Source organism: Labrus bergylta, chromosome 15 (assembly GCF_963930695.1).
Source record: "Labrus bergylta chromosome 15, fLabBer1.1, whole genome shotgun sequence".
NCBI classification, from domain to species: domain Eukaryota; kingdom Metazoa; phylum Chordata; class Actinopteri; order Labriformes; family Labridae; genus Labrus; species Labrus bergylta.
The window spans coordinates 26,222,956-26,244,833 of NC_089209.1; the positions used below are offsets into that span (position 1 = coordinate 26,222,956).

Genomic DNA, 21,878 nt, shown 5'->3' on the forward strand with positions numbered 1-21,878 from the left:
AAAGTCTGGAAAGGCTACACAAAAGTCTCGGCTAGATTTTTTTATTTATATCAGCATGTCTAAGAATTAATTTATTGACCATTGTGTCCCGGGGGGAAAAGGTACAATGACAAACTCTGTGTTGTTGGTCTCAAGTGTCACTTGTGCTTTCCTTGTTTCTGCCAAAAGTCAAAAATCTTTAAAATGACACCATTAACATTTCAATTTTCTGAATCTGTGTGTGTAGAAAACTGTCTTTGGGTATCACATTTTGTGTTGCTTTCCCTGTAATTCTATGTTTTATTAGGGCTTAGTGTTCATTGGTCCAGGAGCAATCAATCATAGCAGTCTCCAATAGGCTATATGCACGCAGGGGTGGTGACGTAGTTCCGGTAAAATCTCAGCCAACCTCATCATATCCGGTTAATTTCCAGTTTCTGATCGCTTCACTGCTGCTTCTAAAATCCGGTAATATCGGGGAAAAGCTATACATTTCAACGGACTATTAGTTCTACATTGTTGTGTGCCATTATGTACTGCATCAAGTAAATGCAATTCGGCACTCAGTTTTCACACGTTTCCAACGGATTTTGAAACAAGACGAAAATTGATTTATGCTATTAGGCGAGATCACTTCGCGGTTAGCCCCCATACCCGCGTTTGTAGCCGGCATTTTACAAACGAAGATGTTTGTGAGCCCCTATCTGAGACAGCAAGATGGTTGAGGAAGGGAGCAGTCCCTGCCTTGTTCGAGTGGAACAATCTCTCTCTTCCACTTTCAAGACAGACGGGGGTGTGGGAGAGGAGAGAGCGGCCAGTAGAGGAGGAGAACACATCATGTGAGGAGGCAGCTAGCATCACAAATGACCACGACTACGCGGCAGCTCCAGATCCGGCAGTTGTAGACCTAGCTCTCGATGAAAACAAGGCCCTAAGAAGTGAGATCGACCAGCTGAGAAAACAAGTCCATACACTTCATTTGAAGCAGCGGCTTGGCATTCACCGGTTTGCTGGCTCAGACAGACACATACGTTTTTTCACAAGGTAAGATTCCAGCATACCTGTTAACCTACATTCCTGGGAGGCAGAGGTGTAAATGTGCAAAACAGTGACAGTTACATTATAGACAGCTGTTCATGTGCAAATTCAGCATTAGACATCTAAGGTCCGTCTGATTTACTAAAGGTTTGCATGTGTTAAAACAAGTAGCTGATCGACGCATATCTTAATGAGTCGAGCTTGCTGTTGAATTAATGAAACTAGCATGTGTGACCTATGTAATAGTAGGCCGTCTTCAGTGAATCAGTCTCTGGAGCCGCTCATGTGGGTTGTAACAGCCATTTATTACATCTGCATTGTAATAAGACAAACAGAGTAGAAAGATGAATCTTCGACGTTACAGCACATACACCTGCCTTCGGTAAATCCTTCATTGCTGTTAAGGGATTTACTGTATAAAATAGTTAAATATATCTATAATCTTTACAGGACATGGCAACATACTGTGATCGTATAGTGGATAATTAAACTGAGGCATACTGGCAGAATGTAAATAAATAATAAAATAAAAAGTATTTCTGTCATTCTTACTTTAAACAGCATGGACATATACAGAAAAATATAAAACAAATTATCTGCACTGTTACTTTGGCTATTTTAACAACAGTATAAAAACAGTGCATTGTTTTTTTTAACTTGCATCACATCACAAACTATCAAAACCAGCAAAGGCCAATTACATGAAATAGTAAACCTCCGTGTTTTTGAACAACATTTCTTAACTTAAGGCACAGCACAACATACCTGCATTGTAATAAGACAAACAGAGTAGAAAGATGAATCTTCAACGTCACAGCACATACACCTGCCTAGAAGATGGTAAAATGCTAATGTTAGCGAGCGATCTTTTAGCAAACTTTTAAATGGACAAAACGTACAAAAACAGAGCTTCAGCTTATCAAAAACATGACGAAATTACTGTTGAAACTTATTACAATTAACCAGATATGGCCATCTTTACTTGTATGTGCATTAACGACACTTTAATTGTAATTTCTCTGAGGAATTAACAGAAAGTTACCTTCTGTAAATCCTTCGTAGCTGTTAAGGGGTTACCCACAATACCTTGTGATTTCTACTCTGGCGCTGAGCTGCAGTTGCTTATTTCTGACAGCAGGTGTCATTTTTGTGCAATTTAGCTGTATTTAATCCAGATCTTATTAACTATGTTACACATGCAGTGCTGCCTCAAAATTTGTGTGCAGGATTTAAAGTATGTGGCTATGTAGAGGAATAACAGCTGTCAGAATCCTTGTACATGTAATATTTAAAACATATTCTTGTCTGTGTGTGTGTGCGTGTGTGTGTGTGTGTGTGTGTGTGTGTGTGTGTGTGTGTTTGTTTGTCTGTGTGTGTGTGTGTGAGTGTGTAAGAAATCAAGGCTATGTTAATCATATTTTATGGTGGTTTTTATGAAAAATACAACCATTCGAATTTGGATATTAACATCTAAATTTTATTATTTAAGGCTTGGATCTTATGACCTCCTCATGCGCTTCTGGACCCAAATACAACCTGCAGTACCATCTATGGTCAGGGTGACACAAGCACAGAGAGGCAACTTCACAGAGCCCACTTTTCCAGCAGTAAGTACTGTTAATAATGAAAATAGCAACAATAATTATTTTTCAACTTTACCAGTTTGACAAAGATCAGTTTTGACTAGACTGCACAGAGCTGAGGTGCCAGTGTCCGAAATCACAGCTTCTCCAAAGCGAGGTATACTCTGCATACAAGTCCAATTGCACTCTCAAAGGGCTGCTTAGTGCGAAATATTAATCTTGTAAATAGCAATTATCTGTATATACTAACATGAAATGTGTTTTATATTCTTCTAGTGTGAAATGTTAATCTTGTAAATAGCAATTATCTTTATATACTAACATGAAATCTGTCATGTATAAATGTAATTTCTAAAGAAAAGAAGGTAAGCAAACTAAATCTGGGTCCAAAGTGAATGTATTTCAACAGACCAATATTCAATGACTTCAACAACACTCCTACAACAACATGCTATTGATCACATTGTATTGCAGAACATATATTTTATACATGAAACACTCCCATGCTATTGATCACATTATATTGCAAAACATACATTCTCACAAGTGTAAAACATTTCATTTTTAAGCACAATGGAAACATTATAACCAAAAAATTAACGTAGGGCAAAACAACAACATACATTTAAAATTGAATCCATCATGGAGAACACACTGCTGACTCCTTTGCTTCCTACTGAGCATTTTTGCTTGGCAGTCTAATTTCAGTCTAGCTATCTAAGGAAGTGGGTAGGTACTCATAGAAAAATAAATGGTCATTTTTTTCTTTTGGTTTTTTGTGGTTTCCATGTCTCTGGGAATTTTCTGGATAAACATGTCTTCCTGTGTATAGACAACAAAGTCACACCAGTCTAAACTGGAAATCAGCATCTGGCCCTGGATTTGCCAAAAGTAAGGATGAGACTTTCTGAGTGTGTGTGTGCCCTCACTGATCTTTATATATGGGCAGTCCACATAGCTCACTACATTTGGGCATTTAATTTCTAGGAGGCCAAAGACTGGTTGCCCCTGTGGGTCATAGACAATACCATCAGGTGATGATCCCATCCATGGTGCGCCGGGGTGGATGAGGAACCCACAAGGGTAGCGGTTCACATCCCTTGCTCTGCAGTACTCCTCTACAGCTGCAGGCTCCATTTCAAGCCCCCTCCTCATGTCTGCAGTCTGATGGCTGGGTCTCAGGAGCCTTTTAACAAGATTTACAGCAGAGCTGTGACTTCTGGTGTGACAGATCTCTCTAAATTTGGAGGATGTGACTCTGTATCTTCTTAATTGGTGCCACTCAATGCAGGAGCTCTGCTCTTTTGTACTTGATTCAATTTTATGTGCTGTTTCGAAGGATGTTTCCAATGACATCATGTGGAGCTGCTGATGTTCAGTGCAGACAAAATAACATGTACATGGTCCCAGTCTGTACTGGTGAAGGGGCAGCTGTGGGGGAGAAGGGGCATCTGTGTGTGGACAGGTTTTTGGCACTCTTTTTGTTGGTATGTGGTAAGATAATATCGAGTGCATTTGGATTCCTCCGGCTCTGGAGACGAGGAAGAGGTAAAGCAGTAATTAAAAAAAAGAAAAAAAAGTCTCAATGCTTCTGTAGTGGTTTCACAAGGCCTCAGTTCGGTCAACAGCCACGGTCAGAAAATAAACTTTTTTTCTCTGTATTAGTCCGTCTATCCTGTTCTTGTGAGTTTGATATCGAAGTAGCAGCTGGAACGAATATCTTTAAATTGAGCATTACACCCATGAGAACAACATGTGTAAACTACAACTTAACTGATTGATAGCGGCGTACACCTGTGAGGCGTTCCTTTACATTAATTACCCATGCAGTCCACTACTGAAATTAAACAATACTTGGATAGATCTTCAGAAAGTTTTGTATTTTAAAGTTCATTTCCAAATACTGTGTTGGGGCCCTGTAGCCAATAAGCAGGTTAAGGTGTTTTTCTGATCCAGTGAAAAATCTCAACATGTATCAGAGAGACTGCCCAAATTATGGCACACCTTTATTCATATTTTTCAGTATAGCTACTCTGTTTATTCATTTCGTGCAACCAACTGGTGACATTTTCTGGCAAACTTTAGGTTTATAGTGTGCTGGAAATTTCTGTTAACGATGCAAAAGAAAGGATCATGAGTCAATCAATGTCTTTGTTTAGTTTAATTCTTCTTGCAAGTAGAAGGAACAAAGCTTTCAGAGTGTCAATACAGTCTGAAGGAAAAGCTCGAAGTAATCACAATATGCTTGGGTTTATATACACATGCTTCACAGATAAACCTTCATGATTATATAAGGATTGCAGATACAGGCGCAGTCAAATATCAAATACATTTTGTCATACATTTTAACACATCGCACAACAGTAATGTCAAAGAAAGTTCAAGTCTGAGTATCTTTGATATTTAACTATTTGTGAGAAACCTTCATCCTTGGGTAAAGACAAAACAAGAATATTACGTATTAACTTATTGTAGGATTTCTCAAGCGAGCTGTAAGTAAAATGTGTCCTCGACAGTAAACAGAATTTTTCCATGACAATAGTCATCTGCTTTAAACAACTAAAGACAATCTGATGTGTTTCCACAGCTCCACAGGCCAGCACAGCACTCGGTAGTGATTATATTAAGAGCGCTCTCTCTCTCTCCCCAAAGTGCAGCAGGTCGACAGACATGGGCCGCCTTACAAAGCAAGATCAAATTCATGATTTTTGATTCCATTTGTTTAGTGCTATCCTGATTTTACAAAATCAAGGCAATAATTAGAGCACGACCGATTAATCGGCCAGCTGATAATATCGGCCGATATTAGCATATCAAGTGACTATCGGTATCGGCTAATTTGATCGCATAATGCGCTGATATTTGTAGCTTTATTCACTAGTCAAATAGAATTTCATTTGAGTTTAAGTGCATTACACTAGCAGTTCTCTTTCTGGCTGTAGAGTGATGATGCATGTTGTAATCCATTTAGCACACTTTTCTGGTGTCAACCATTGATGGACGTAAATGCACAGTTACTTTCCAGTTGTGTTTGATAACTGAATTTGAGGGATCAACGCAATATATGTGTATATCTATCTCTGCGAATCGAAGATCGATCTAAGAAAGGTATCAGCCAATATATCCGTGTCGGATGTTCTGTCTCCCCCATATTGATATCGGCCCCAAAATTCCCATATTGGTTGGGTCCTAGCAATGAGAGCCCGAGCTGTTATTTTGAGTATCATTCAGATTGTTGTAGATTTGTCATTGAAACAAAGAAAGCTCATCACTGTGAGCACCAAGCAGTAGCACTACAGCGAAGGTTTAGCCTCACAAGGAGCTGGGAAGTCTGTGGACTTGTCTTAGTATCAATCGTTTTTCTTTCCTTTTTGGCCAACGACTAAACACTTTATTTTGTTGCTGTGTTTTGTTTTTTTCCAGATGGTTGCAACATCTCATCCAACGACTCTAATGTGACTCAGTCTCTCGACCCTTCATAATGTTTGCAGAGTGCTTAAACCAGTCCGCTCTGAAAGACAACCAACGGAGCTCGACACTTTTTCTCCAACGTTACGACAACTAATCATGAATACGGTTTTCTTTTTAAAGCTGCTGCACAGCTTACAACTCTGTTATACATACAAGCATTTATATATATATTATTACATTAATTTATGTTGGATGAATAGTATTATTTTCTTTGAGAAAGGAGTTTCATGTACTTGCTATAGGTCAAGAGATATACTCTGGAAAATGTGTGTCATCAATCTCAGACCTTCTTAGTGTAGTGTACAGTTTCTCCACCTGTCACATGGAAAACCGGGGTTCGATTCCCCAACAGGGAGTACTGTTCTTTCTACCAGCACTCCTATTACTTGCCACATAAGAAAGGTGCTTCACTCTCAAGCTGAGGTGAGAAAGTGGTGAAAGTCCCACAACTCTCCCACAACTCTCTGTACCTCTAAAGAGGAAAAATTAAGGAAAATTGGCCAAGGAGAGAAACTCATACATGGTAGGTGAAAGGAAATGAGAAATTGGTGTTGTGACAGTGAATTTTACAGATTGTGACAGATTTTTTAGTCCTTCTCAGCTGTACTTATCATCAAACCCCACACCATTGTTTACACAGTGCTCCAAACATTGTGAGGTTGCCTGAATATTGGACTGGGCACAGTCTGATTGTTATACTCCTAGCAAGCTCAGGGCGACAGACAATATTTCTGGACCTCGACACAAGCTTTGAAGGACATCCTGGCCATGACTACCGATTCCGTGTGCTGGTCATCTATAACAGTGTGACTAGCTACTCGAGACACCAGCATGGAGTTGGGGTGGAGAGATTACATTTACCACCTGATTGCTCCCTGCCGCAATAAGCAGATATGTCCTGAGAGATTAACATAAGGCTATGTAGTCGTCAGATGAGAGCAGATAGGTTCCAGGTTTGCCTCCGGTTTGCCTCTTTTGCTCTCAACTTTGATGGACTTCCTGCATATAAGCCAGGTCCCCTAAAATGCCATTGGTAATTGCTATTGGGCTACGAAAGGTGACCTGAATGCCTGTGAAAAGGGAGATGCGGTCCCTGCGTGAGGATTTAGCATTTAAGCGGACGTGTCTGCATAAGGAGATTATCCACAGCAGAAAGAGAACAGGTACTTGTTTCCTCCTGGTCTCGAACCAGGGACCTTTTGCTTGTTAGGCGAACGTGATAACCACTACACTACAGAAACTGACAGAAGGATTCTCCTGGTCATTCGTCATGTAGTCAACTGGCTTTCTGAATTCAAACGCTTCAAATGCTGGACAACCGATTATTCAGAGTTGACTTTTCTACCTGCTGATGGTTATGCACCATGAACGACAAAACTACCAGCAACAAACACCACGTCATTCTGAACAGGTGACAATATGGTTACTTTCAGAATGAAAGCTAAAGAGAATGGAAAGGTAAGATGTATGCAATACACTGCAGCTCAAATGGACATAACTATTGGAAATGGACGAGGTGATTGAAGTTGCTGGTTCCTGTCTTTTGCCTTCATCAGCCAATGTGTTCACTGTGCTTTATAGCAACACGGCACGTGATGTTTGGACAGAGTTGAGTTAGAGATAAATCCTCAGGGGGGTAAAACACACAATAGAATGTTTCCGCCCGGTTTCGAACCGGGGACCTTTCGCGTGTGAGGCGAACGTGATAACCACTACACTACAAAAACTAGTCAGTCTGTGTCCTTTGTGTTTCCTCGCTTGCACTCAATCACTGGCGACTGCTGATGCAGCACGGGGAGGACTTAACCCACAATTTGTGGGACTTTCACCACTTATCATTGTCAGCGAAACTCTGCCTACTGGACCGGCTGTATTTGAAATGCTGGTAAATGCTGGAACACTGCCATCAGCCCGTTCACGAGCCCAAAACAACACCACAAAAGTCCTCATTGGACAGTATCTCTGCCTGTCACGTGGAAGACCGGGCTTCGATTCCCCGACGGGGAGTACTATTATTTCTACCAGCACTCCCATTACTTGCCACATAAGAAAGGGGTTTCACTCTCAAGCTGAGGTGAAAAAGTGGTGAAAGTCCCACAACTCTCCAGGTTCCAGGTTTGCCTCCGGTTTGCCTCTTTTGCTCTCAACTTTGATGGACTTCCTGCATATAAGCCAGGTCCCCTAAAATGCCATTGGTAATTGCTATTGGGCTACAAAAGGTGACCTGAATGCCTGTGAAAAGGGAGATGCGGTCCCTGCGTGAGGATTTAGCATTTAAGCGGACGTGTCTGCCAAAGGAGATTATCCACAGCAGAAAGAGAACAGCCACTTGTTTCCGCCCGGTCTCGAACCGCTGATGCAGCACGGGGAGGACTTAACCCACAATTTGTGGGACTTTCACCACTTATCATTGTCAGCGAAACTCTGCCTACTGGACCGGCTGTATTTGAAATGCTGGTAAATGCTGGAACACTGCCATCAGTGGTGAAAAAGTGGTGAAAATCCCACAACTCTCTGTACCTCTAAAGGGGAAAAATTAAGGAAAATTGGCCAAGGAGAGAAACTCATACATGGTAGGTGAAAGGAAATGAGAAATTGGTATTGTGACAGGGAATTTTACAGATTGTGACAGATTTTTTAGTCCTTCTCAGCTGTACTTATCATCAAACCCCACACCATTGTTTACACAGTGCTCCAAACATTGTGAGGTTGCCTGAATATTGGACTGGGCACAGTCTGATTGTTATACTCCTAGCAAGCTCAGGGCGACAGACAATATTTCTGGACCTCGACACAAGCTTTGAAGGACATCCTGGCCATGACTACCGATTCCGTGTGCTGGTCATCTATAACAGTGTGACTAGCTACTCGAGACACCAGCATGGAGTTGGGGTGGAGAGATTACATTTACCACCTGATTGCTCCCTGCCGCAATAAGCAGATATGTCCTGAGAGATTAACATAAGGCTATGTAGTCATCAGATGAGAGCAGATAGGTTCCAGGTTTGCCTCCGGTTTGCCTCTTTTGCTCTCAACTTTGATGGACTTCCTGCATATAAGCCAGGTCCCCTAAAATGCCATTGGTAATTGCTATTGGGCTACAAAAGGTGACCTGAATGCCTGTGAAAAGGGAGATGCGGTCCCTGCGTGAGGATTTAGCATTTAAGCGGACGTGTCTGCCAAAAGACATTATCCACAGCAGAAGGAGAACAGCCACTTGTTTCCGCCCGGTCTCGAACCGGGGACCTTTCGCGTGTTAGGCGAACGTGATAACCACTACACTACGGAAACTGACAAAAAGGTTCTCCTGGTCATTCGTCACGTAGTCAACTGGCTTTCTGAATTCAAACGCTTCAAATGCTGGACAACCGATTATTCAGAGTTGACTTTTCTACCTGCTGATGGTTATGCACCATGAACGACAAAACTACCAGCAACAAACACCACGTCATTCTGAACAGGTGACAATATGGTTACTTTCAGAATGAAAGCTAAAGAGAATGGAAAGGTAAGATGTATGCAATACACTGCAGCTCAAATGGACATAACTATTGGAAATGGACGAGGTGATTGAAGTTGCTGGTTCCTGTCTTTTGCCTTCATCAGCCAATGTGTTCACTGTGCTTCATAGCAACACGGCACGTGATGTTTGGACAGAGTTGAGTTAGAGATAAATCCTCAGGGGGGTAAAACACACAATAGAATGTTTCCGCCCGGTTTCGAACCGGGGACCTTTCGCATGTGAGGCGAACGTGATAACCACTACACTACAAAAACTGGTCAGTGTGTGTCCTTTGTGTTTCCTCGCTTGCACTCAATCACTGGCGACTGCTGATGCAGCACGGGGAGGACTTAACCCACAATTTGTGGGACTTTCACCACTTATCATTGTCAGCGAAACTCTGCCTACTGGACCGGCTCTATTTGAAATGCTGGTAAATGCTGGAACACTGCCATCAGCCCGTTCACGAGCCAAAAACAACACCGGGGTTCGATTCCCCGACGGGGAGCACTGTTCTTTCTACCAGCACTCCCATTACTTGCCACATAAGAAAGGGGCTTCACTCTCAAGCTGAGGTGAAAAAGTGGTGAAAGTCCCACAACTCTCCCACAACTCTCTGGACCTCTAAAGGGGAAAAATTAAGGAAATGGGCCAAGGAGAGAAACTCATACATGGTAGGTGAAAGGAAATGAGAAATTGGTATTGTGACAGTGAATTTTACAGATTGTGACAGATTTTTTAGTCCTTCTCAGCTGTACTTATCATCAAACCCCACACCATTGTTTACACAGTGCTCCAAACATTGTGAGGTTGCCTGAATATTGGACTGGGCACAGTCTGATTGTTATACTCCTAGCAAGCTCAGGGCGACAGACAATATTTCTGGACCTCGACACAAGTTTTGAAGGACATCCTGGCCATGACTACCGATTCTGTGTGCTGGTCATCTATAACAGTGTGACTAGCTACTCGAGACACCAGCATGGAGTTGGGGTGGAGAGATTACATTTACCACCTGATTGCTCCCTGCCGCAATAAGCAGATATGTCCTGAGAGATTAACATAAGGCTATGTAGTCGTCAGATGAGAGCAGATAGGTTCCAGGTTTGCCTCCGGTTTGCCTCTTTTGCTCTCAACTTTGATGGACTTCCTGCATATAAGCCAGGTCCCCTAAAATGCCATTGGTAATTGCTATTGGGCTACAAAAGGTGACCTGAATGCCTGTGAAAAGGGAGATGCGGTCCCTGCGTGAGGATTTAGCATTTAAGCGGACGTGTCTGCCAAAAGACATTATCCACAGCAGAAGGAGAACAGCCACTTGTTTCCGCCCGGTCTCGAACCGGGGACCTTTCGCGTGTTAGGCGAACGTGATAACCACTACACTACGGAAACTGACAAAAGGCTTCTCCTGGTCATTCGTCATGTAGTCAACTGGCTTTCTGAATTCAAACGCTTCAAATGCTGGACAACCGATTATTCAGAGTTGACTTTTCTACCTGCTGATGGTGTGGTAGAACTGGGCCTGCAGAAAATCAGCAGAAAGAGGAAACCCTCCGACCCTTGGGACGAGAGCAAATAAAAGAGACTTTCAGAAACTGTTGAGTTGCTAAGTCACCCAGTTTATTACATGCAGCATGGAGAGAAGTTCAGCTATGCGTACAGGATACACAAAGTAAGTTCTCTGCCCGCTCTTGGGGCGTACAATCTTTATATACTTGAGCATATAGTGTGATCGAAACTTACAGAGGAGGATCAAAGAAACAGGTGCAGCTTTATCTGTGTCAGCACCTTGTGGTCAGTGTATAAATATGTGAATGTAGCAGTAACTTGTCCTTGAGAGTTTAAAAAATAGTCCTTATAAGGAGCTGTTGTTGAGTCTGTGTACGTGAGATAAAACACCTGTGGTGAGGTGAGTATCGTGCAAGGTTCGTGTGTTGCAGTGGTCATATAAGGACACGGTGCATGTATACGTGATATGTGTAATGCTATGTGTAATGCATTGGATCAGTTAATGAGCAAACATAAAAGTATAAAGAATATAAGATTCCACATTCCCCCCTTTTGTTCTTTAGAACAAACTACAATAAAACAAAATAAAACATAAAACATCCTTCACACATCACTCATCAAAGGGGAAGAAACTGAGATCGGGGTAGCCTTCATTTTCATCATCAGCGTCATTAGCATCACCATTAACCGCTAGCAGCGGGAAATTTTGCACAGCATCTTCAGGATGTGGGGGTGAAATAGCACGGTCAATCAAGCGAGTCATAAAAGCTCTAATACATGGGATACAGCAACAACCACAGAGAATGAGAATTGCAGCCATGACTGCAATTGAAAGTAGGACAGACATAATTAGACCTTTCCATTTACCAAACAAATTGCTCATCAATGCTGATTTCTAGGAAGGAAAATCTGAGGAATGGTCTTATGAGTTTGTTTGGGAGAAGGTGTGAGACAAGAGACAGTGGTAGAGGATACAGACCGTCTTTCACGTGGTTGTTGCTGTGGAGAAAAGGTGGTGTTAACATCGGGTGCTGTAGAGTTGGTGAGAGAGGGTTTAGTGGGAGTGGTTACAGATTTAGTGTTAGTTTCTTGCAGCTGATACCATAACCAAGGTGCTAGCACAATGCTAGCAAAAATTAGGAGGATACATGTCGTGCCTCGGAGGCCACACAGGCCTTTATGATTTCTAAAAGGATGCCATGGTCTGGGCCTGTCTCTCTTCTGACCTCGTGGCTGCCTCTCAGTCAATGGCAGGAGGGTTGGAGTTGGAGCCATGTTGCCTGCTGTAGGAGCAGAGCACGTCGTACACTCCTGTCGACTAATTCCTCAACGCTCTAATGCTGTCTTGTCAGCCGTTGCAGCAGGTGGTGTTACCTTCTTACAGTGGGATGCGTGGATCCATGTAGGTCGACCTTCGACCTTTACTGCGGTGTTTGTGACGAGTAGAATCTGATAAGGTTTGGTCCACCGGGGCTGCAGTGCAGTCTTCCTTTGGTGGATCTTTATAGCCACGTAGTCACCTGGTTGCAGTGGATGTCCTGGTTCGTTCAGGGGTTGTGGTTGTCCTTCACGAACCTGTTTGTGAATGGATGAGAAGGCATAGTGCAACGCTTTGCAATAGTTTAGTACACTATCATGTCTCAGGGCCATTTCTTGAGGCACTATCATAGTGCCCAGAGATCCTGGGGTGCTCATGGCTCGTCCTGTAATCACCTCATATGGAGATAAATGATTACGTCTGCTAGTAGTAGCTCTGATACTCATCAGGGCCAGAGGAAGAGCCTCCGGCCAGCTAAGTTGTGTCTGTGCACATATTTTAGCTAGTTTGAGTTTCAGAGTCTGGTTCAACCTTTCAACTTTCCCTGCACTTTGTGGATGGTAAGGTGTGTGCAGGTGGTGTTTGATTCCTAGTGCTGTAACAACATCTTGCACTATTTGTCCAGTAAAATGAGTCCCTCTGTCACTATTAATGGATACTGGGATACCAAACCTTGGAATGAACTCTTTGAGTAAGGCTTTTGATACTGCTGTTGTGTCTGCTTTTGCAGTAGGAAAAGCTTCGGGCCATCCTGAGAATGTGTCCACCATGACCAGGACGTATTGAAACCGTCCGTGTTTTGGCATTTGGATAAAATCAATCTGTAAATTTGAAAATGGTCCTGGTGGAGCAGGATGAGCACCTTGTTTCACTTTTGTTGTCTTTCCAACGTTGTGTTGTTGGCAAATGGCACATCTTTGTACAAAATCAGTACATGCCTGGGATACATTATTTGCATACCATACACGTCTAATTATCGCTTCCATCCCCCCTTTGTTCACGTGTGCTACACCGTGAACAGTCTGTAAGAGGTAGGGGAGGAGCGACTGAGGGCAACACGGGCGCCCGTCGACAGAGTAATATACATTATTTACAAGAACACATTTTGTCTGCCAGTGAGATCGTTCCAAGGGTTCGGCAGCTAACTGTAAGGCAGCTACGTCATGGACGGAGGGATCCGGGCTGGGAGAAACCAGTGTTGAGGTCGCCAACACGGGAGCAAGGGCTCCTGACACCGCAGCGGCTTTTGCTGCAGTATCAGCTCTTGCGTTACCGAGGCTCACAGGATCTTTGGAAGATGTATGGGCGTCACATTTGAGAATAGCAACTTTAGAAGGAAGAAGGAGAGCTTTTAGGAGAGCCTCTACTAGGGAAGCATTTTTAATAGGGGTGCCTGCAGATGTTAAGAAATCACGATGTCTCCACATTCCACCAAAATCAAGGCAGACACCTAAAGCATACCGAGAGTCAGTGTAGATGTTAACAGATTTATTCTTTGCATAGATACATGCCTGAGTGAGAGCCACTAGCTCCGCCTGTTGAGCAGAGAAGTGGTCTGGAAGTTTACCTGTAAGAATGGTGCCAGTGGGAGAAACTACAGCCCAACCTGAATCAAGGGTGCCCTGCAGGTTTCTAGAAGAGCTGCCGTCAGTGAACAGGGTAAGGTCAGGGTTAGACAAAGGGGTGTCAAAGAGATCTTCACGAATGGTGTAGGTCATTGTTACCGTCGCCTGGCAGTCATGGGGCTCACTGTCAGCAGCAGTAGGAAGGAGAGAAGAGGGATCGAGAGTTGGAGATCTGTGAATAGTAAGATTAGGCATAGACAGCAGCAACAATTCATAATGACTCTGTCTGGCTGCGGAAAGGTGTTGTGTGCTGGCTCTGGTAAGCAGAGCACTCACTGCATGGGGAACATAAAGTTTACACTGAGAGTCCAATACCAGGTCAGACACGGTTCTTACCATGAAAGCAGCAGCCGCCACAGCTCGGAGACACGGGGGCAAACCCAGCTCAGTGTTGTCAAGGCGAGTGGAATAGTAACCTACTGGGCGTTTGTTAGAGCCATGTTGTTGAGTGAGAACACCAGAGGCAAACCCATTGCGTTCGTGAACGTACAGCTGGAAAGGTTTGCTGTAATCAGGGAGACCCAGCGCCGGGGCCTGTGAAAGTGCTTGTTTTAAGTCAGTGAACGCTGTCTCTGCATCCTCCGTCCATTGGAGGTGCTCAGGAGCTGCCTGCAGGAGCATGTCTTGAAGGGGCCTGGCTCGAGGGGCAAAGTCTATGATCCATGGTCTGGAGTACCCGAGGATGCCTAGGAACGACTTCAGCTGCTTCTTGGTGTGGGGTTTTGGAATGTTCAAAACAGCAGAAACACGTTTACTACTGACTTGGCGGGTGTTACCTTTGAGAACATGGCCCAGGTAGATCACTTCTTGTTGCACCAGCTGGGCTTTCGTGGCGCTGGCCTTGTGTCCCTTCTCAGCCAATGACAACAACAGAGCTCTTGTGTCCGTTTCGCATGCCTCTTTGGTGGGGCTGGCTACCAACAGGTCGTCCACGTACTGGATCAAGGCACTGCCTCCAGGGAGTTGAACGTCAGCTAGATCTGTAAGAAGGGCTCGGGCAAAAAGAGTGGGGCTGTGAATAAAACCTTGTGGGAGGTGAGTCCACGTGTACTGATGCCCACCGTAGGTGAAAGCAAACAGGTACTGGGACTCTGGGGAGACAGGGATGCTGAAAAAAGCAGAACAGAGGTCAACAACAGAGTACCACTGAGTAGAAGCAGGAATAGAGGTTAGGATGGTGGTGGGGCTGGGTACTACAGGAGTCATGGGAGCCACATAGTCATTAATCAGGCGGAGATCTTGAACAAACCGCCAGTCAGGGGAGTTAGGTTTCTTAACGGGTAGAATAGGGGTGTTACAGGGGCTCTGACACGGCACCAAAACTCCTTGGTCTAAAAGGGTAGCGATGACAGGCTTAATGCCTTCCAGAGAGGCCTGTGAGAGGGGGTACTGCTGTTTTCTGGGAGCAGGACCTGATTTTACAGGAATTGACACAGGAGGGTGAGACAACATTAGGCCACACTCATTAGAGTACTGAGACCACAATGTGTCTGGGACTCCCGCTGTGGCAGGGGACTGAGGAGGAACAGAAACTGAGAACAGAGAAAGAGGGTGAGACATGTCAGTGGTCTTAAAAGGTGAAATGGTGCATACAGGATCTTTGTCATCAGCTAACCATGAGTCATCTACTGTCACTGTCCATGCCACGCCCTCATAGTGGGAGTACACCATTCCTTGGTACAAATGTGAAATGGTTGGAGTCAGAGTCTGTAAGGTCTTTGCTATGGGACCTAAGTCTTTAGGCTCGTAACCTTCACAGGTGTAGAGAGTCAGGTGTGGGGCGGAGTCAGGTTGCTGGAACAAGCTGGAGGCTACTGGGCCCAATTGATGTGTCAATAGGGCACCCCCCTGCTTACACAACAAAATGGTGCACGCAAAAACACTACAGGCCTGTCCTAAGAAGGGAGAAAAATGATGGAAATACTCAAGGTCTCGTCCTGTAGGGTCAACGTGCAAAGTCCAGTGCATGCGGTGTGGAGGGACACAAGCTGAGGAAACATCAGGGAGGTCTGGGCTGTCTGAGAGAAACTCCTGCAATAGATCAAATGTAAAAGGCACCATGCTTCTTATAATAATATCTGACTGAAAGTCATTATACATTAGGCTGTAGAAAAGTCCAGGCTGGTTAACTGTCATGGACATCTGGGAAGTTGGAGGGAGCTGTAATTCAACAGAATTAGCATGGCATACCAAAGTGGCTTTTAACTTACCTAATAAATCTCTTCCCATTAAACTTACTGGTGAGTTGTCGCCCATAAATAGAAAAGAGTGCTCCAGATTTTGACCCTGAAAAGACACTGCAGCAGGTTGTGAGACATAATTTTGTTGCGTAATTCCAGCCACTCCTATGGTACTTAGGGTTTCTGTGGTGGGTGCAACATTAGCAGCAGCTGCATCAGAGGGAGTCAGGGTAGAAACAGTAGCCCCAGTGTCTACTAGCATCTCAGTTGAGGTCCTGTTTATTTCCATCACTGCCTTCGGATCTGGAGAAACAGAAAGAGGAGCTAATAAAAGGGGAATTAGTGTTTGTGTAAGTGTGGGTGGCTTACTTCCCTGTGAGCCTAGGTGTGGAGCCTCGTTGGCCTATTGTGGGTGCACAATTTGCTGTCTATTCATGCCTCTACCTCCGCCCCCTCCTCTAGGAGGAGCCCAGTTACTTCTGTAGGCGGGTTTGTTTAAACCTGGGGCTCCTCCTCGGCCACGCCCTCGTTGGCTGGCCTTCAATCTACAGTCTTTGGCCCAATGTCCACTTTGGCCACAGTACAGACATTGATCTGGTCTTACCTGTTGACCTTGGGGTGGCTCTCGACTGTGAAAGGGGTTGGTTCCTTGAGCTGCTGGAAAGGGGTGATAAACTGGCCACTGTGTGGGAGCTGGAGATAAAAACTGTGTCTGTGGGAGAGAGGAGGGTTGGGTAGGGGCAGCCTGCTGAGGCTGTTGCACAATCATTTGTTTTACAGCACCAGAATATTGTTTACGTTTGTCTTTCTTTCCCTTATTTCTGTGTCTTAGTTTATTTTTGTTTTTACAATCGGTGTCAGACTCTGAGCTAGAACTATCAGAGGATTCAGCATTTCGTCGATTTCTTTCCAAGTGTTTGGCTATAGCTACACACTGTTCTAGAGTTTTTACCTCCCACGCGAGGTCTTGTTTTATCACTTCTCTGGAATGTCTTTCTAATCCGTCAACGAATGCGCGCGGAAGAAGCGGGGCGAACTGCTCTGAGGTTAAGCCTGAGTATTTCTTAAATGTGTTTTGCAACCTAGTCACAAAATCTTCCACCTGTTCCTCTTCTCTTTTATGTAGTCCTGACAGTTTACCCCAATCTGGGTTGACTTTGAATTTAGTCTGTAAATCCTTCATTATTTCTTCCAACATAAGTTCGCCCCTTTCTTCTGTCTGATCTTTTGCAGCTGCGCTCTGTGCATCAAGATGTATTCTCCATCTATCCTCGAGCTTAGGCCAACGCGCCATACAAAAGCTGTACCAGTCACCCTGACAGGGATGGAAACATCCAGACAGTCTCTTTAGATATGTTATAGTCTGAGTCACGTCCTTCTTAGGATCTGGGGTATCGTCAGTCAGTTGTTTTAATTCCATTTTAGTCCAGGGGCGGTATGCAGTGATAAGAGACCCATCCCCATTTATTCCTGGAAATATTCTTAAAGGGGCTTCGAGCACGTGTGTGCCTCCCTGTCCTGATCCGCTAGCTCCTTTCTGACCCTGCTCCTTTTTGTCTTGTTCTTTTTTAAATTTTTGCTGTTTAACTCTTTCAGATTGCTTCGGTGCTTTTTGTTCTTCATCTGATCCGCCCGAAAGCTCCTTACTGCTATCTCCCCCTCCCTCTGCTCGCTCATCCTGTTGTTGCGGTGCAGCTGCAGCCCGTCCGCTTCTGCCCTGTCTGGGTGCAGGTGCTCGTGGTGTATTTCTATACAGGTACAATTCGTCATCTGAGCTATAGTCAGGGGGAGAGCCTTCTTTTGTTAACAGGCTGGGGTACAACTTAACAGTTGAGCCCTTTTTACCAAATGGATTATTCGGAGACCAAGCTGTAACTTTGGCTTTATCTGTTTTTGGGGGTTTGCTTGGCTCTCCTGGCTGATTAACTGAATGTAACATTTATCTAACTTTCTCGTTTGCTTCACCTTCCTGCTGTGTCTTTTCTGACATTTCAGCCGCTGTTTTCAGCGCTGTTCTCTCCCTACTTACTGCTGCTTTCTTTTCAACATGACCTTTCACAAGCCCCCAATGGAGGTCTTCACTCTTCTTTGGTCCTCCTTTTCCTTTGCCATCTTTTCCCCACCACTTTTCTTTCAACATTTTATCCACTTTTGCGCATTTCTTTGGGTCGCAAGTGCCCAGTACCGGCCATTTTTTTTTTTTTTTTCTATTTATTTATTTATTTATTATTATTTTTTTTTTATTATTATTATTATTATTTTTTTATTATTATTATTATTTTTTTTTTTTTTTATTGTTCCAACGTTTGAAAATTTTAAGCCAATCTATGTCAGGGTACCCTGTTTTCATTTGCATTAAGATTGATCTATCCGGAGTATTACCTTCGCCATCAGGCTTTAGTTTACTGGTTGATTTTCCCATTGTTCCTTTTATTTGTTTGTTTTATTTTATCACTTTAGCATAGCCATTTTACTTTATCCTTGTTTTTGCAATTCTTTGCTTAATTTCTGTTTTCACTGTACTCCCTCAAACGTCTCTGAGGTTTCCCATGAAACCCAGATTTTTAGTTTAACATTCTGTTTTCACTGTACTCCCTCAGACGTCTCTGAGGTTTCCCATGAAACCCAGAATTTCAGTTTAATATTCTGTTTTCACTGTACTCCCTCAAACGTCTCTGAGGTTTCCTCATGAAACCCAGAATTTTAGTTGAACAAATTCGTTCCCACTATTTTATACAAATTTAGGTACTTGATTTTATTATTCTTCTTTTATTTACCTTATTTTATTCTTCTTCTTTTATTTTTTTCACTATCGTCCGATGGTCAGAGTGGTTTCACACAGTTCTGGTTCTTTACCCAAAATTTATCAGGGATTCCGTTACCAAACCTAGAGCTCCCTTCTCACAACTCTATACTCTCCACCCCTAAACTGTCAAACTTTAGAAAAGGTGTTTGACTTACCTATTCCTCAGTTGATTTGGGTGGAGAAGTTGTTTCGGAGGAAACTACCCGGTTGATGTTAGGAATCCCATCCTCGTCGCCATGTAATTGTGGTAGAACTGAGCCTGCAGAAAATCAGCAGAAAGAGGAAACCCTCCGACCCTTGGGACGAGAGCAAATAAAAGAGACTTTCAGAAACTGTTGAGTTGCTAAGTCACCCAGTTTATTACATGCAGCATGGAGACAAGTTCAGCTATGCGTACAGGATACACAAAGTAAGTTCTCTGCCCGCTCTTGGGGCGTACAATCTTTATATACTTGAGCATATAGTGTGATCGAAACTTACAGAGGAGGATCAAAGAAACAGGTGCAGCTTTATCTGTGTCAGCACCTTGTGGTCAGTGTATAAATATGTGAATGTAGCAGTAACTTGTCCTTGAGAGTTTAAAAAATAGTCCTTATAAGGAGCTGTTGTTGAGTCTGTGTACGTGAGATAAAACACCTGTGGTGAGGTGAGTATCGTGCAAGGTTCGTGTGTTGCAGTGGTCATATAAGGACACGGTGCATGTATACGTGATATGTGTAATGCTATGTGTAATGCATTGGATCAGTTAATGAGCAAACATAAAAGTATAAAGAATATAAGATTCCACAATGGTTATGCACCATGAACGACAAAACTACCAGCAACAAACACCACGTCATTCTGAACAGGTGACAATATGGTTCACAAAAGTCCTCATTGGACAGTATCTCCGCCTGTCACGTGGAAGACCGGGGTTCGATTCCCCAACGGGGAGTGCTATTCTTTCTACCAGCACTCCCATTACTTGCCACATAAGAAAGGGGCTTCACTCTCAAGCTGAGGTGAAAAAGTGGTGAAAGTCCCACAAATCTCCAAGTTCCAGGTTTGCCTCCGGTTTGCCTCTTTTGCTCTCAACTTTGATGGACTTCCTGCATATAAGCCAGGTCCCCTAAAATGCCATTGGTAATTGCTATTGGGCTACAAAAGGTGACCTGAATGCCTGTGAAAAGGGAGATGCGGTCCCTGCGTGAGGATTTAGCATTTAAGCGGACGTGTCTGCCAAAGGAGATTATCCACAGCAGAAAGAGAACAGCCACTTGTTTCCGCCCGGTCTCGAACCGCTGATGCAGCACGGGGAGGACTTAACCCACAATTTGTGGGACTTTCACCACTTATCATTGTCAGCGAAACTCTGCCTACTGGACCGGCTCTATTTGAAATGCTGGTAAATGCTGGAACACTGCCATCAGCCCGTTCACGAGCCAAAAACAACACCACAGAAGTCCTCGTTAGTATAGTGGAAAGTATCTCCGCCTGTCACACGGGAGACCGGGGTTCGATTCCCTGACGGGGAGTACTATTCTTTCTACCAGCACTCCCATTATTTCCCACATAAGAAAGGGGCGTCACTCTCAAGCTGAGGTGAAAAAGTGGTGAAAATCCCACAACTCTCTGTACCTCTAAAGGGGAAAAATTAAGGAAAATTGGCCAAGGAGAGAAACTCATACATGGTAGGTGAAAGGAAATGAGAAATTGGTGTTGTGACAGTGAATTTTACAGATTGTGACAGATTTTTTAGTCCTTCTCAGCTGTACTTATCATCAAACCCCACACCATTGTTTACACAGTGCTCCAAACATTGTGAGGTTGCCTGAATATTGGACTGGGCACAGTCTGATTGTTATACTCCTAGCAAGCTCAGGGCGACAGACAATATTTCTGGACCTCGACACAAGCTTTGAAGGACATCCTGGCCATGACTACCGATTCCGTGTGCTGGTCATCTATAACAGTGTGACTAGCTACTCGAGACACCAGCATGGAGTTGGGGTGGAGAGATTACATTTACCACCTGATTGCTCCCTGCCGCAATAAGCAGATATGTCCTGAGAGATTAACATAAGGCTATGTAGTCGTCAGATGAGAGCAGATAGGTTCCAGGTTTGCCTCCGGTTTGCCTCTTTTGCTCTCAACTTTGATGGACTTCCTGCATATAAGCCAGGTCCCCTAAAATGCCATTGGTAATTGCTATTGGGCTACAAAAGGTGACCTGAATGCCTGTGAAAAGGGAGATGCGGTCCCTGCGTGAGGATTTAGCATTTAAGCGGACGTGTCTGCCAAAGGAGATTATCCACAGCAGAAAGAGAACAGCCACTTGTTTCCGCCCGGTCTCGAACCGCTGATGCAGCACGGGGAGGACTTAACCCACAATTTGTGGGACTTTCACCACTTATCATTGTCAGCGAAACTCTGCCTACTGGACCGGCTGTATTTGAAATGCTGGTAAATGCTGGAACACTGCCATCAGCCCGTTCACGAGCCAAAAAGAACACCACAGAAGTCCTCGTTAGTATAGTGGACAGTATCTCCGCCTGTCACATGGAAGACCGGGGTTCGATTCCCCGACGGGGAGTGCTATTCTTTCTACCAGCACTCCCATTACTTGCCACATAAGAAAGGGGCTTCACTCTCAAGCTGAGGTGAAAAAGTGGTGAAAGTCCCACAAATCTCCAGGTTCCAGGTTTGCCTCCGGTTTGCCTCTTCTGCTCTCAACTTTGATGGACTTCCTGCATATAAGCCAGGTCCCCTAAAATGCCATTGGTAATTGCTATTGGGCTACAAAAGGTGACCTGAATGCCTGTGAAAAGGGAGATGCAGTCCCTGCGTGAGGATTTAGCATTTAAGCGGACATGTCTGCCAAAGGAGAT

At 43.9% G+C, this 21,878-nt stretch overlaps 5 non-coding genes across 5 annotated transcripts; all 5 read right to left on the reverse strand.

Annotated features, from left to right (window-relative positions):
* Positions 1-7,239: 7,239 nt before the first annotated feature.
* trnav-aac (transfer RNA valine (anticodon AAC)) lies at positions 7,240-7,312 on the reverse strand. Its single transcript has one exon. It is a non-coding gene; the product is annotated as a tRNA-Val (tRNA).
* A 413-nt stretch (positions 7,313-7,725) lies between these two features.
* Positions 7,726-7,798, reverse strand: trnav-cac (transfer RNA valine (anticodon CAC)). The gene has a single exon. It is a non-coding gene; the product is annotated as a tRNA-Val (tRNA).
* Positions 7,799-9,289: 1,491 nt separating this feature from the next.
* On the reverse strand, positions 9,290-9,362 carry trnav-aac (transfer RNA valine (anticodon AAC)). Its single transcript has one exon. It is a non-coding gene; the product is annotated as a tRNA-Val (tRNA).
* A 413-nt stretch (positions 9,363-9,775) lies between these two features.
* trnav-cac (transfer RNA valine (anticodon CAC)) lies at positions 9,776-9,848 on the reverse strand. Its single transcript has one exon. It is a non-coding gene; the product is annotated as a tRNA-Val (tRNA).
* Positions 9,849-10,892: 1,044 nt separating this feature from the next.
* Positions 10,893-10,965, reverse strand: trnav-aac (transfer RNA valine (anticodon AAC)). The gene has a single exon. It is a non-coding gene; the product is annotated as a tRNA-Val (tRNA).
* Between the last annotated feature and the right edge of the window lie 10,913 nt (positions 10,966-21,878).